Genomic DNA, 16,931 nt, shown 5'->3' on the forward strand with positions numbered 1-16,931 from the left:
CGAAGGTGGCTTATGCTAGTATATACCTGCCTATACGTTTCAATGAGAAAATCGATATTATGTGTTCATGTGAAAATTCACATTTCCCTAGGAGCTGTATTTTGATAGATTTAAGCTTCTAATGGAGCATTTTAAACGTATAGAGTATACTATGAAGTAGATAGTAGTGCGGATCATTTTATATTCATAAAAAATTTGAATGTATAGAAATGTACAAAATGCTCATGATATGCAAAAATATGCAAAATATTCAAAGTAAACCAATCATCAAAAAGTTTAGAAGGTGAAACAAATTTCTTTAATAACACCTAGATTAATTTTTATTTGTTAACAATCCCATATATAACCATAGCTTTTTCCCGGCGCATATACGCGCCCTTACATGCGTCAATAAGATAAGAGGAAATAAAAGACAGATTATCGATAAAATACACTAACACATATGTAATACGTGGATATATTACCACTCAGATTACACATATTATATATTATAAGGGAATATGTATACCACGTATATATGTAGAACGAATATTTCAAACTTGTTTATAGCCCGTGCGCACACATAAATGCACGCACACGAACAATTTTTCGAACGATAATTATATTAATAATTTATAACCATTTATATTTTTATATTTTTATATTTTTATATTTTTATATTTTTATATGATAAGCATTTATATTTTTTAAAATATGTTCTTATGGCATACATATTTATTCCACGCTTCATATCTATCCACATCCGTAACTGTAGGTGACATTGTTTTTTAACAATTTTGCTATTATTTCATAATTCTTTAATTCATATTTCAAAGTCGTAACAGATGTTTCTATTTTTTTTTTTTTTCAAGTTTTTCCCATATTGGACTTATTTCTAGCAGCCATGCTTGCTTACAAAGCAATTTTATATCCACGCAAGAATATTTTTCAGTAGATTTTATTATGTGGTTTACAATATCCATATTCTCTAATAACTGGTTGCTAAGGTATAATTTGAACATACCAAGTCGAGTAACTTCATTTGGTAATGATTCGTATATTTTCTTTTCATGGCATCTGCGTAAAGCTGCATCAATGTCCCTAATAATATATTTACAATAAATATTATTGTTCTGTTATATTAATAATAACAAAGGAATATTCCGCACAACACAATAATTAAGATTAAGATAATGAATAATTATGATATTAAGATATTTTCTACTTAGAAAACATTGAAATAGCGTGATATACATAGCAAGGGCAATTAGTTACAGCCAAAAGAACTACATTAGAATTTTCGTTAGATACTAATCCATCCAATCTAGAAAGAAGTTCTGATCTGAATCTCTTTGCAGGTTCAGACAATGTACAGTTTACTCCTTTATTTGTGGCTATCCAGTCAATCTCATCGATAAAAATAATTGTAGGCGAAAAATTATAGGCAAGTTCAAATAAAACCTGTTCAGTTTAACAAATGTATTTATTATTTATTAAATATTATATTCAAAATTCCTTAAATTCATTGTTTCATCACGAACGTAATATCATTTCGTTTTCCAAACAACTATTCTAGTTATATATGATTATTATTATATATGATAGATATATTCCAGAATCTCTTCTTCATAGACAAAGGAAATCAACTTACACGGATATACTTCTCGGAATCACCTCTCCATTTGCTCACCAATGAGCTGGCCGTTATGTTAAAAAAGGTGCATTGGCATTCTGTTGCGACTGCCTTCGCCAACATCGTCTTCCTTATTTCGTAATTGCTTGTATAGCAGAATACCTTTCCAGGGAGAAAATGGGCCTTTAAAAAAGATAAGGTACTTGAGGAGATACACAATGGCCTCCTTAATAGCAGATTTACATTCCTCTAGGCCTACGATGTTGTCCCAATATACATTTAATTTTGTTAGTATGATTTCCTGCGACAATACAAAGATGAAATGGCGCATAATCTCCGTATTAATTTCCGTAAATGTTATGTAATTCGTTATTTAAAGCTTTACTGAAATCAGTATTTACAATACGTATATTAATCGAAAATAACTTACGCATGAAATGTCTTCAATAATCTTCCATAATTCCAGATTGTCTATATAAAGCTTCTGAGCCTATTTTGATATCTTTGATTGCGTGGATTGTTCCATTAAGATGTTAAATAGCTCTCCTCTTCTGATGAAGATTCATCGCTTTCATTGGCGAAAATTGATGTCACTGTCATTGCGAGATTAATATCATCCGTAGCATCACCCCTCATCTTCTGTTGTGCATTCCTCCCTTTCACAGACCCAGATACAGACTCACTTCTCGTTTGTTTGCTAACAGATTTGACACGTTTTACTACTTCTTCAAAGATTGAATGATATCGTAATCGATACGTTGAATACGTTGAGAACGTTGAATAGTGTTAAATAATTTAAATTCTTACACTTTGTTCGCATTTGTCATTTCCCTCGTCTTTATTTCCTTTTCAGTTATTTTCTTGCACAATATAGGATATTTTTGGAATTTCATCTTGTAATAATTTTCATATTCTGTAAGAATAATTTCAAAATCGACGTTGTCGCAGACTCGATATTTCCGAGGTAGACGAGCTTCCCGGATTAATACATCGCTAATGTCTACATATCTAAAAAATATAATTTTTAATTCATTGAACAAATTTTATGCTATGAGTACACACTATACGATAATCATCAATTAACTGTTTTATTTCTAGGTAAGACAGACAAAAAGAATGTACTGTCTATTTATTATTATATAAATCCTCGGCGATAATTTTTTGCCTTCTGCTTTTTAATTTCTAATTTTTAAAGTTTGAATTTAAATATATTTTCATTTATAACTAGTTAATCTACGTTATCGATTGAGTTACTCTATAACTACTGAGTTACCGATGTCGATTTTCAAATTTTGGTTCCTTCCCCTCTTTCCGCACTAATTTCTATTTCGATTGGTCGCCGATATTATTCGAAAAAATTGCAACTAAGAAGATATCTAAATATATACACATAATATAAATATATAAACATAATTTTGTTATCTACTATCTTGATACGTGCAAAGATAAATCTTAATGATATATAATACAGCGTAAATGGTTATAAATAATTAATTATTGACAATAATTATAAGAATTATCGAAAGAAAAAATCATAGATACTATGTGCGAGTGTAAAATATCACAAAAAATGAACAACAATTGTGAAAAACGCAATATGGCAAATCAATGACAAAACACACTCATGACTGTCATGGAAGTTCCAAAGTCAAAAATCTAGAATATTCCTTACCTCTTTTCGCAAATTATGAGATATCTTATTTGTGGTACCTTGCAGCGATAAATCACCGTTCATTGTAATAGTTTTAAATGTGATAATGATATCCTTGTATTGACTATCGTTTTTCGATAGTTACGAGAATTTTCGTTTATTACTTTGAGACAATCCGTCACTTCCTTTCTCTTATAAAGTTTCCCTTCAACTCCGTTGAAAATTGAGCATCAAACAGGAGACGAACGATTTGTTGTCATGGCAATGTTAGTTCACACGTAAGCAGTGTGCGAATATAATGATGGAATAGTCGAATCCTGTCTACTGTATAGTAAGATGGATGCGACATGGAAATAGAAAGAGAAGGCTGTATATAAGCATTTTCTGTCCTTGTTTAATCAGGCATGCACACTAGTGGACACTGACGGCGCTCGTTTACCGTTGTTACACATTTCCGGTACAAGTACGCGGGCATTAGAGAAGGACGGAACGGTCTCTCTCTTTACCCCTATATCGCGTTTTTAGTTCGCTCACGCGCTCTGTACTTATATCTATTACATTTCCACCATAAGCAGCGGCCGTGCAGTGACTTACAAAAGTTTCGAACTCGCGGACGTTTAATCACGTTCCCTACTCCGAAGGGGTAAGTACAAAGTTGCTCGTCTCAGTACTCTTGTTAGAAGTTTTATCATCTTTTTCATTTCGTGGCTACAAGTTTTTCCAGGAAATTCTTATCGTTTTACAAGGGCTGTGGGACACAGTGACGTCAGCTATCGATCATATACGCGAATTTGTTGTAAATTAATTAGGAGAATATCTGGAGTTGTTTATCGTTGCCAGCTGTAAAATATTAGAATTTTTCATTCATAATTGTCATATTTTCGACTCTTCCGTTGCCAAGACCATCTTGAAAGATTTTTGGTATGTTCCATCACCCTTGTTAAAAGTGTGCCCATTGGTTAGCTATATTGATTTTAAAAACCAATACGTATATCAAGTTTATTATCTAACAGAAACAAAGAAATTCGTTTTATTAACGAATTTCTTTTATTAATTATTCTTTAATTATTAACGAATTTTCGATGTTTCTTCTCAATTTCCTTTAGCATCGAACGAAGAACATTATTTGATCAAACGTTTCATCGTTCAGATTATATTTCGTTTAAAAAGATTGAAATTGATATCGAGATAAAATCAAAAAGTATCCGTTGTTCTCGAACATTCTAGTATTCCTTCGCCGCCCGGGAGAAAGACAGGTATGAAGAAAGAGGATATTTTTTTTATTAACTTTTTAATATTGATATTTCGACAAATATTGACGTGTGCAGTGAGAAAATCGAGTGAAATTTTCAATAATATCGTTTTAATAATTTGTGAAACGAATTAGTTTGGTTTTTTCCATTTTTATTAGTTTCCGTCAGTGCTGATTGACGCGCCACTCCAGTTTCCATTTCCGTTTCTCGAAATTTCCTACGTCCTTGGTCTTTGGGACTCTTTGCCCAGGTAACTGCATTGCTTCTGGGTACGTCTCACCGTTCGGGTCTCTCGAGCTTTCGGTGTCAGTTGTTACCGTTGAAGGAAGAGAAGCTGGTGACGGATATTATCGGATAAATCGTTTATTCTGGAAAAGTTCGAGTAAGTTCGTTCTGTTTGAATAAATCAAGACATAGATCAATTTTTATCGTATCATCGTGATTCGCCATGTCGTACGTTTGGTTTCGGGATACCATATGTTTTTAATTTGGTACTTTTAATTTGAAATTTTACGTCTATGATCGTGACAGGAAGATACTTTCAGTGAATTATAAATATTTCAAATTATAAATTATAAATATTTGTTATAAATTACAATCATACTACGGGGAAAAGTGAAACATATGTTTTCTTGTGGAACATGTGATAGTAAATTATTCGAAGCATAATAATGCTTAATTAAACATCTATACGGTAACATTTACGGACGAATATTCGGGTAATATTATCGCGTCGCTCTAATCTGGCATTTAATGCTTTGATTGCGGTCTTTGAAATGGCATCGCAGATGCTGGTATAATATCACACGAAAAAGGAAGGACCAGTGGTTAATGTTGCAAGTGCACCAGTGCGTTGCAGCCATCGGGCGTGGCTTTGACGCCGGTGCCGCGGAGAGGCGCAGAACGTGTTCGATCGATCCGCGAACGCAGCCCGTGCTCATACTGCGACAGAGTTCGTTTCAGTTAGTCTCAGTCGCTGTTTGGCCGTCGACAGCGTATAGTCGCGCCGGCCGACGATTATTTTTTCTTTTTTTGTTTCTCGATAATTCTCTCGCAACACTCGTTCTATACGTACACCATCAGTTTATCGCGTGATCATTGTTACCGCTTCCCCTACCTTGTCACGTCCTTCAAAGAAGATTTTCCTTCAGTTTTTTGTTGTTTGGGGAAAATTCATCGCTCGAACACATGGATTTATCGACACGACGGTTTATCGAGGCATCAGCGTGATGTACTTTTCAAGTTTCATATTTTCTCTATGATACTTTCTAAGGAGAATTTAGAATTCGAACGATATCAATTTCCAGGAAATATAGGTCTTTATGAGACCATAGGTTAGGTTAGGACCATAGGATAGGTTTGAATTTAATTAACTCTCTTATAATTGGTATTTCAATTTTTTAATTCCTTAAATTTAGCTTTCTTTATGCTGTTAGATGATGTAACGCGGGCATTTTATGATATATCGAATATATTCGTATATATTTTACTTTATACATTCGATAAATTTCCTTGGTTGGCCGGCCTGCAACCCACATACGGCACTTAATAAAAATTTGTTTCGTTAGAGGTCGGTGTTTGTTCGTCTTCGTCATAAAAATGTCATGACGTCATATCATATCACAAGGGTTCTTCTGAAAGCTAGATATTCGATAACAAGATTAATGGTTTTCGGTAGCTTGTAATGTCAAGCTTTGAACTGGCGGGATCGCTTTGCTGTCAAATCGCCATTCAGCAGCGACCATATTCTTTAACTACGTTCAAGACCTATATCACGCTACAGAAACCATCAAAGGAGGATAATTGCAAGTTAGTTGCCTCTTAGAAACGAGACAGTTGGTTGTTACTTGTTATCCGTAGTTGGTAGTTGTTCTCCTTAGTCGCCACATATTATAGAGACGACATTCATAGTCACCAGTTGCCTTCGCTAATAGTTTCTTGTTGTCTGTAGTTAGTTCTCGTCATCGCTATGTATTCCATCAATCACGTAAAATTTAACATATAGGATTTTATTCTTTTTTATTCTTTCTGTAGGAAGATTCTTTAAGTAATATGAATTTAAGTAACTATTTTATGATACAATAAAGTGGAAAAACGATTATTTTACGTAACGTAATTTTTTAAAGAACTTCGAATTTAAAGGATTCAGATAGATATCTTAAACGTAATTAAACCCTCCATATCGTAACAAATTGAAAGAAATTGCGCAAGAAAGTTAATACACTTAATGCATAAAACATATATTTAAAATCCAAATGTAGGCGTTGACGCGTGCGTGCTACATGTTCGAAACGTTCGTTACATCCGCGATAAAATTTGTAACGACGAAGAAGCTTAACATATGGTGTGCTTCAAGACGACAGTAAAAAGTGTTGTCGTATTTTTCGAAATTTCTTCCATTCTTAATAAAAATATATTGTATAAATATAGTAGGATTTTTCAAATTTAAATAGTTATAATGATTTGAAACTTTACAATCGTACGGTTCTGTTTTATCCTTTGAATATACCTGTCATTTTCATATCTCCTTTTAACTAAACTAAATATTTGGAAATCCTATAATTTGTACACTTCTATTTGTGAATAAGATCGATGAAATTAAAGCGTAACTATGCTTTCAATAATGGCTTCGATGTATTGCTCACCATTATGGCGGATTAACGTCTCTAAGTGATCGACCTTAATCACTAAATGGCAGCCGCGATTCAGTGGTAGAGCCTTACACATGACGGACATTGCAAGCGCTTGTAAGACGTCTATCGTGAAACGTTTCCAATAGCATCGATTACGACGATGGTGAAATCCGAATAGAAATATATATCGCGTATCGCTTCAGCCTGACATGTCTTAAAATAGAATCACAATTTTTCGTTCTTAAAAAAAAAAAAAAGAAAAGAAAAAAAAGTCTATAAAAATTATATGCAAATAAAATAGATAAATGGATAAATGGTTGTACAAATTTATAAAACAGATATTACAAATATACGTAAATAAATTATATATTTATAAATTGTTTGTTTAAATATCTGTTTGTTTAAATAAATAAAAGGGATATTTACGACTTACAATGAACGTAGTCCTGTTTTTAGTTTTAAACAAAGCAAAAACGGATAACAACTTTTTAAAATGTAAAACTCAACGCAACAGTGGTTTTTTTAATTAATCAATAACGTTCAAAGTTAATTAATTTAGAGTGGTTTGTACATTTTGTATGCTCGCCGTATTTTAACGTTTGATGTGTAACGTTTGATGTAGTACTTGATGCCCGAAAAATCGAAAAATAATTAAATTTGATCGTTTCGTCGAATTTACAAGTGTGTATATTCGTGTGAAATCCTATGTGCTTGTGTATGCTGATGTGAAAGGCGGTAATATATTTTTCTTTTTTCGATTATTGTTGTCAACTTTTGTGTGGAATAAATCAATTCCGCGAATAGAAGTGCAATCAATACAGCTTACTATGAAATGATAGCACAACAACAGTACATATCGCCATTGACGTCAGCTTCACAAAATTTCTCGAGTATCGAGGTCGTCCATTTGGGTTAATAATTTATTTCCAAAATGCCACAAGCACGAATATCTTATGGAAATCCACTGTATTTCCATTGTAATTTTTAATAATCAGATTCCATATTGTATGCTACGATTCGAGGAAAATCCGCAGCTAATTATTATCTTTGCTGCCTTTAAATACCATAAATAGTCGTCCGTAAATTTTAAAAGATTTTCTGTGCCATACTTATATTGTGTATTTTAGTCTTAAGGTGCGGGTCGTGTTCAATTAATCGAAAGTGATGAAACTGTAATGGGTCACGATAGTCAAATATTAAAAATGGTCTCGTTGGCTACATTTAAAATCTTTACGAGATATATATGCATAGTACGTTGCTACTAGCAACGGGTAGCGATGAGCAATAGAGAACAGTACCTTCCTTATCTCGTCGTGATTATGTACATAACAGTAATGCAAAGTACTCGTACTGAATATCTTACAACATCTACATAGATTTTCAGATTTGTTTCGAATATTACCAGCATAACCATGATAGTAGAATTCTGTTACAGTATTAATTCTATAGTGCCGTTATGCATAATACAGCCCTAAAATGTTTCTACAAATATACGAATATTTTCGTCAGCTACTATATTCCAACCATGGCTTATTATGAAAGGAAATATATAACGAAATTACTTGTTTTTTTAGACTAAATTAGTTTAATTTGAATAATTTTAGTAATTGTGTAGGATCGAACAACAACTTATCATTAGCTTCACTCGAGACTTGATTGCACGTAGCAACGTAATTGCGTTGGAACTGAGGGTAGAAAACAATGTCAACCGTTAGACGCGTCCGTCTGGCGAATGTGTAACGCGTGAATAATAGATGGCGGCAATCACGTGAACCCTACTTATAGCTGTTTCGGCTTATATCGTAGCATTCAACCTAGGGTAAAACGATAGGGATCATTAGAAGTTGAAAGGCCGGCTGATCAGCCTCATTTTGTTCCATTTTTTAATCAAGCGATGAATCGACAAATTGTACAGATTTCGATGGTTATCACAGTTCTCTGGGAATTTTCAAGCGCGGTTCGTCGAATTTAGTCGGATTGGCTACAGACTCTTTTACGAGCAGCTTGAAACTCGATCTAGTTTCGAAAAAATGAAAAATTCGTTTTATCTCTTTGCTTCCCTGTTCCTTCCTTCCTCTTTTTTTTGCTTTTTACATTGCGTTAAGACCGGCTAAATAATATTGATTGCCATGGACGTTGGCTGGTTCAAAATCACTGACATCGACGATAACAAAAGTAAGTTTGATGATCATTTATCTGAGCCGGTGTTATTCGACTTGAGCTCTGCACATTTGTTAATATTATTCTAGTAGGGATGAGATACTACAAATTTTAAATAACTTCGATTAAAATTATATTATAAAAATTATATTACATTAACGTTTAGAAGTCAATAAAGTGGAAAGAATTACGCGAGATAATGTAAATATAAATTATATTACAAGGAAACAATACGGCTAGGTAATTTGAAACATTCTGGCTAAAATTGCATTCTTTCAAAGTTAGGACGTACAGTATTTACAAAGTAGATTAAGTATCAAATGGGGTACTTAAGAAAATTCATGTTATCATTCTTTAGTAAACATTTTCAGGTAATAGCCTTCTGCAAAAGCTGCTTTACGTTACGTTAACGTATTCATTATTAATATTAATCATATTGTTCTTATCTCCTAAGGGCATAACAATCCATTTTTATATTGTGTTAAAACTAAATTTCTATTAGATTGTTGCAAAATTTTCTTTCGTTTTATAAAGAAATGATAGATTTTTTGTTTTATGTTATTTTATATTAAATTGGAGAAAGGTGGATCGCACATAATTCAATAAAATAATATAAAACAAAAAATATCGTACATCTATCATTTCTTTAGAAAACGAAAGAAACTTTTGGAACAACCTAATATTTCTCTCCAACGACACTTCTACGATGTTAAAATATTTGATAAAAATATTTGATAAAAATATTAAGAAATTCTAATATTGATTTAAACGTATCGATTTATTTACTTTTCGCTGCCAGAAATTGTTAATTATGATTTCCACTTGAAAGCGTATTTCATATTATGAGGATAAATGATCAAATTCATCTCTAATATACACGTTAGAGAGTCATTTATAGCTGCAATCCTGTTTACCGCTCATATTCCTGGAACTCGATAATTCACTAGGCGATTGCTTTAACCGTGCAGAATACATCCATAAATAATTAATCGCTATTAATATTCCATCGACTTTTGAAAATCCCTGACGTGATCTATTTCACGTGATGAGAATACGTGTAAAGTGAGGTTATTGCTTGATTATCTTTAGTCGAATAAATCGAGTGATTCAAATTATAATGCGGAAGAAAGTCAAAACTATGTATATTATTTTTTTCAATTTTTATGTATCATTTGACGGAAGGAAATTTCGTAAGTAAGGTTCACCTTCTTTAATGTCAATGATTTTGAGATATGTTATTAAGCTCCAAATTCTAAGCAATCTTCTATATATATATATATGTCGGAGATGAAAGAACGCCGGAGCTCCTCCTTGGATTCGCGGGAATACCGCAACTCTGTAACTTGGATCAAACAAATGCCGCTCCGATTGTTCGAGATTTATGATCATGAGCTTGGGCTCGAGGCGACAATCAGTCGCCGAACGTAGCCGCGGTCAAAGGGATGAACGTTTTATCTAACAAAGGCACAGAGTAACTCTATACCTCTCCTTAAAAGAAATAGTCGTAGCGATACGTGGCAGTAAATACTTCAATAGTTTCTATCCCGCGGCCCGCCACACGCAGATTTTGTCCTCCGGGTAAGATGATCGCCGGGTGTCGGCATGCCTTTGTGGCGTATGTTTAGTTAACGTGAGGACCCGCTATAGATCTTAAGATTTAGTCAAGCGAAGTCCTTCAAATAGACTTTGTTGCAACTACGGGAAGATAGGAGAAACCTATCTTCCACGAACGATGCCCCCCGTCAACAACCACCCCTCAAGGGCGGCCGGCATCTCTTTCAAAACGCCGATATGGAGATCGACCAATTAGCAACAGCGCTAATTTCCCTCTCCTTTGGAACGAAAGTTTTCTTTGACGAATCCGAGGATCTCATATCCTTAGACCCACCCAATATAGTTTTCCTCGACGACATCGTCGAGACGGAGAGTCATTCTTTCGTACGATCTCATCGACGAATGACAGTGCCACCTTACAACCAGAGAATACCTCACATCTAGTTAACAAAGAGTTAGACTTGAACTGTGCGAGAACATACGTTTACCATCCCGTGACCGCGGATTCGTTTCGAACCTAAGGTCATTATCACTAGTGCTACGAGTGCCTAATCTTGTTGATAAGCCTGTGCTAGTAAACTCTTTATTGTATCACGGCAACGGCTAATTGTAATGAGAACTCATCAAACGCCCCTCTCCATAATCCTGACCCTAATCCGACATATATATATATATATATATATATATATATATATATATATATATGTCGGGTTGGCGTTACGATTAGAGTTAGGGTTAAGGGCGTAAACGAATCCCTATTGACACTAGACGTGATCACTATGCAATAGAGGAGATATTTACTAGTGCAAACATGACCATGTTGGAATTGGACAAGTAATCGCGATAATTTGATACTCGAGAAGCTAATGACAATGATCTTAGGCTCAATAACGAATCCACGGTCAACGGGATGACGAACTCTACTCTTCTTTAGCGTCTAAGTTGTACTCAATGTTAATGCATGGGGCCATCACTACGTATCCGAGAGTTACTTGAATCGTCGTCGAGATCGTACCGGATAGTAACTCTCCGTCTCGACGATGCCGTCGAGGAAAACTATAATGGGTGGGTCTAAGGACATGAGATCCTCGGATTCGTCAAAGAAAGCTTTCGTTCCAAAGGTGAGGGAAATTAGCGCTGTTGCTAATTGGTCGATCTCCATATCGGCGTTTTGAAAGAGATGCTGGCCGCCCTTGAGGGGAGGTTGTTGACGGGGGCATCGTTCGTGGAAGATAGGCTTCTCCTATCGTCCCGTAGTTGCAACAAGGACTGTTTGTCTAAATGAAGAACTTTGCTTGACTAAATCTTAAGATTTATTGCGGGTCCTCAAGTTAGCTAAACATACTGCGGAGGTATATTGACATCTGGAGATCATCTTACCCGAAGGATAGGATCTGCGTGTGGCGAGCCACGGAACAGAAACCTTTGAAATATTTACTGCCACGTGTCGCTACGGCTATTTCTTTAAAGGAGAGGTATAGAGTTACTCTGTGCCTTTGTTAGATAAAACGTTCATCCCTTGACCGCGGCTACGTTCGGCGACTGGTTGTCGCCTCGAGCCCAAGCTCACTATCATAAACCTCGAACAATCGGAGCGACATTTGTTTAATCTAAATTACGACATTACGGTATTCCCGAGAATCCAAGGAGAGGTTCCGGTGTTTTTCCATCTCCGACATATATATATATATATATATTACAATAATTAGTTTCCGCCTAAACTGCTAGAACCACGTAGCACGCACTCTACTCTCGTTTATTAAACATTCAGGCCATCTGATCGCATGCGACGAGTTTTATGTTAATCCCGACCAATTACAATATCTTTCTCTCGTTTACAAGGGACGACGAGACTGGCAGTTGCGTGCTTTCCAAAGCAAAAGCCGCGATATCTGCATGATAACCTAACCTCAACCGATTTTGTTGTACTATTCTTAAGTGGACTTCGTTTGTACCACTTTCGTAACAAAAATAGAATATCTAGAACACAGCATTCCGTTATGCGATATTGTCAATTTCTAACGTCTGAAACATCAGAGATAATTTTTTCCCTACAGTTGTAAATTTGTGTGAAAAATTACGAACGTAACGGTGTTTGGCGCATGTACAGTTCCCCCTCCCCCTCCCCCTCCAACCTTCATTTGCGTAGACATGCTAGAAAGATCCACTTTTCCACGGTGAAACTGTGTGTATTGTAATTTCATTTTGACAATGGTCCAACATCCTACTATGCATAAATTTAATATCAATATAAGCAGGTTTCATGCCAAGTATTACATCTAACGTATAAGCACAAACCCTGGTTTTAAATACCTTATAGTAACACCGAAAAGATTATTCAGTTGGATGTCTGGCTCAACATCAATATTTTACTTAGAAGATAATACGTCGAGAGCATGTTGGTGGATGGAATGGGAGATGAATGAAGGCTTACTTCTGTAAAATACGTAAAATGGTAGTCGGAATGAATTTTGGCGCTTGGGGACAGAAAAAGAGCTGACTGATACTGTCATACACCTGAATTTATAAAATTTTGAAAATCGATGTAACCTTTGAACTTTATCGTATTCTGTTTCGTAGCACAAATTATTGTTCCCGAAATGTACGTTTAGTGTTATAATATATTTGACCAATGGTTCTCAAATACTAGTTTTGCTAAAGCAATGGTGGAATTGGAGCAATTCTTTCTTCTTTTATTCTTTGAATGACCTGGATTTTCGAGTAGTCTAGTGACGCTTGATCCGTACAATTAATCGATTTCTTTTTATTACACAAGTGCAAGAGATTCCGCGTTGGACGCCGATGTTGCGAGTTCGAATGCCTGGATGAGGTTGGCACTGAGTATTGGTCCGGATCTGATGTGGTTATCGTCGATGGTTCACCTAAACTTGAAAAACATAGTGTATTGTGGACGCTGAGCTTAGTGATGGCAATTGTAATATTTTAATTTCTCAATAAAGATTCCGATGGCGCCGTTGACAAAATTCGTACCTTATAAACGTCGACGATTAGCTTCAGCCACCGGGAAAAGAAGTGGTGTACAATGTAGTGTGTTAACGAAGAATCATTTGTAACTGAATAATTATACCTCGAGAAGATTATACCTGAGTAATTATATTTATTCTTATTTTCTTCCCCTTTATTTCATTTGAATAGATTTTTGTATTCAAAGAGCGAGGTATGATTATTTCAGACGGGTTAATTTGTTTTTATATATGTCAAAAGAATGAAAGGAGATGACGATGAATCGGTGACAGGTAGAAAATTGTAATCTGTTGTATTTCCATGGTACTGTATACTTGATTATATTTTGTTCAATATTATTCATATTCTATCATGTAATTTGGGAATATACATACATATACATATATGAAAATATAGTGGTATACTTATCCCCTAATCTTTGTGATTTCTATGAAAATTTTATGATTCATTGTCACTTGTATGAAGGATGGAAATATAAAAAATTGATAAAATTATTAATAATATTTACAAAGAAAAAGTGAGCTGTTGGATATACAGGGTGGTTGGTAACTGGTAAAAAAAAAGAAGTCGATAATATACAAATTTTTCATTTGAGGCTTTGTTTTCGAGAAAATCGACTTTGAATTTTCGCTCGGTACGCGTGCACTTTATCACGTTTCGTTATAACGGATTTTATTGTAGATTGTGTTTCGATTGACGTTATGTTGATAAACCGTTCCAATATGTTGCACGCGTTGCACGCATACCGATCAAAAATTCAAAGTCGATTTTCTCGAAAATAAAGTCTCAGACGAAAAATGTTTATTCTATATTTTCGACTTCTTTTTTCGAGTAGAATCACCAATTTTCCGCTTGTACTATCAATTACCAACCAGCCTGTATGACAAAATTCTATTTTAAACACCAAATTCGCCACGATTGGCTATTTTGTTTACGAAATTAAACGAATTTAATAAATGAAATGGCAAGGGAGGAACTACAAGTGACCGTCAAACTATTTTTATGCTTGAAAAGTAATTCGCAAAGTAATATAAAATAATACTACTGATTTGTGTCTCTTTCAGAATTTTTTCTTAATCTCTTGTTTTTTTCCCTTCAAATTTATTATTTATTATTTATTCGGTGTCACGAGAACCGATTAAATATTAAATATCTTAAATATAGATTGAAATGAAAGCTTGTCAGTTCTCGTTCAATTGTCACTTCAAAGTTGTTAGTTCAAAGGTTCTCGTATATCATAAAGCAAGGGACCAAATCTTTAACTTATTAGAAATTAAACCTTTTATTGTAATTACGAAAATTATGAAAGTACCAAGCGAAACAAGTAGGGAACATGAACTGCTCAACGAACCAAAGAACGGCTCAGTGACAAAATTAATAAAGTAAGGATCACAAATATTACAACATTACACTCTTACATCACATAATAGCTCTCTATACAAAAGATATATAGCGAATCGACTTTTCACAATGATAACAATCAACAGAACCAATTAAGACCAGGCGAAACTCTCATAAGATAAGATATAGATAGATAAGAAATAAATTTAATAGTAAACACGTAGGTGAAACACTTGCTGAAATTTGCATCACTCGACACGAACGAACCGTTCGGAAGGAAAACGCGTTCAGCCCCCAAGGCTGTGGAATTGGGATCACTTAATTAACTCCGTTTGAATCTATCTTGAATTAATTCTCGTTTAACGACCTGTGCGTATTCAACATCATATCATTTCCGACCATATCGTTCCCAGAAGATGAAACAGCACGGTAAAACAGATGTGAATACCTATCACGAGCGAAACAGAAATGCGAAGATCCTTTGGAACGATAATAATAAAATTGCATGCATAGGAACCATGGATGGAACACAAGGCAAAGGTGTAGATGGTATTATAAGCTTTGAAACGAGCGTATAGGACGAGAGAAATTGATCATAAAATTGAGTTGAGCCCTTTGAAGTTAGGAACAACATACTTTGATGTTTTGTTTAAAGGAGAGATATTGAGCTGTGCAAAAATTGTATAGGTTCTCTGAAGGTAAATAAGATTTTGTTGCTGAGTAAATAAACGAGATTTCAAGTTTCTCTTGAATATTGGAAATTTAAAGGTTTTGATGGTATTTTATCGTTATATTACTTCCAAATTTTAAAGGACCAAATCACATGGCTGATATTTTTAAAGTCTTTCTATATCTTTGAGGAAGTAAGATAAGGTTGATAGATAGTCGTTGTTGGTACTTAACCGAGTATGGTCATATAGTCGATTAAATGAAATTTCTATTCTTTCAGATATATATCGTCGAATATATATGTCGGATTAGGGTCAGGATTATGGAGAGGGGCGTTTGATGAATTCTCATTACAATTAGCCATTGCCGTGATACAATAAAGAGTTTACTAGCACAGGCTTATCAACAAGATTAGGCACTTGTAGCACTAGTGATAATGATCTTAGGTTCGAAACGAATCCGCGGTCACGGGATGATAAACGTATGTTCTCGCACAGTTCAAGTCTAACTCTTTGTTAACTAGATGTGAGGTATTCACTGGTTGTAAGGTGGTACTGTCACTCGTCGATCAGATCGTGCGAAAGAAAGAATCTCCGTCTCGATGATGCCGTCGAGGAAAACTATAATGGGTGTGTCTAAGGACATGAGATCCCCGGATTCGTCAACGAAAGCTTTCGTACCAAAGGTGAGGGAAATTAGCGCTGTTGCTAATTTGTCGATTTCCATATCGGCGTTTTGAAAGAGATGCTGACCGCCCTTGAGGGGTGGTTGTTGACGGGGGGCATCGTTCGTGGAAGGTAGGTTTCTCCTATCTTCCCGTAGTTGCAACAAAGTCTATTTGAAGGACTTCGCTTGACTAAATCTTAAGATCTATAACGGGTTCTCACGTTAGCTAAACATACACTACAAAGGCATGCCGACATCCGGCGATCATCTTACCCGGAGGACACAATCTGCGTGTGGCGGGCCGCGGGATAGAAACTATTGAAGTATTTACTGCCACGTGTCGCTACGACTATTTCTTTTAAGGAGAGGTATAGAGTTACTCTGCGCCTTTGTTAGATAAAACGTTC

The 16,931-nt window shown here is 34.9% G+C and overlaps 2 protein-coding genes and 2 long non-coding RNA genes across 9 annotated transcripts in view; 2 read left to right on the forward strand and 2 right to left on the reverse strand.

Annotated features, from left to right (window-relative positions):
- Positions 1-16,931, forward strand: part of LOC126927053 (integral membrane protein DGCR2/IDD-like) — a 386,199-nt gene that overhangs the window by 289,239 nt on the left and 80,029 nt on the right. The gene's annotated exons all lie outside the window — the stretch shown is intronic.
- LOC126927088 (uncharacterized) overlaps positions 1-16,931 on the reverse strand; it is a 194,852-nt gene that overhangs the window by 133,072 nt on the left and 44,849 nt on the right. The gene's annotated exons all lie outside the window — the stretch shown is intronic.
- Positions 1-16,931, forward strand: part of LOC126927056 (integral membrane protein DGCR2/IDD-like) — a 211,178-nt gene that overhangs the window by 66,719 nt on the left and 127,528 nt on the right. Inside the window, exon 1 of one of the 3 annotated variants that reach the window (XM_050743417.1) lies at positions 3,872-3,906. The exons of 1 other annotated variant lie outside the window; for it this stretch is intronic. The gene's annotated coding sequence lies outside the window, so the exon portion shown is untranslated. Of the gene's footprint in view, positions 1-3,871; positions 3,907-9,167; positions 9,325-16,931 lie in introns of those variants that run through there. One more of the 3 variants, XM_050743411.1, reaches the window with a different exon arrangement.
- Positions 2,264-3,651, reverse strand: LOC126927099 (uncharacterized). Its single transcript, XR_007715158.1, has 2 exons — positions 3,285-3,651; positions 2,264-2,620 (listed from the first exon to the last, which is right to left on the reverse strand). It is a non-coding gene; the product is annotated as an uncharacterized LOC126927099 (long non-coding RNA).

Source organism: Bombus affinis, unplaced genomic scaffold (assembly GCF_024516045.1).
Source record: "Bombus affinis isolate iyBomAffi1 unplaced genomic scaffold, iyBomAffi1.2 ctg00000070.1, whole genome shotgun sequence".
Classification (NCBI taxonomy): domain Eukaryota; kingdom Metazoa; phylum Arthropoda; class Insecta; order Hymenoptera; family Apidae; genus Bombus; species Bombus affinis.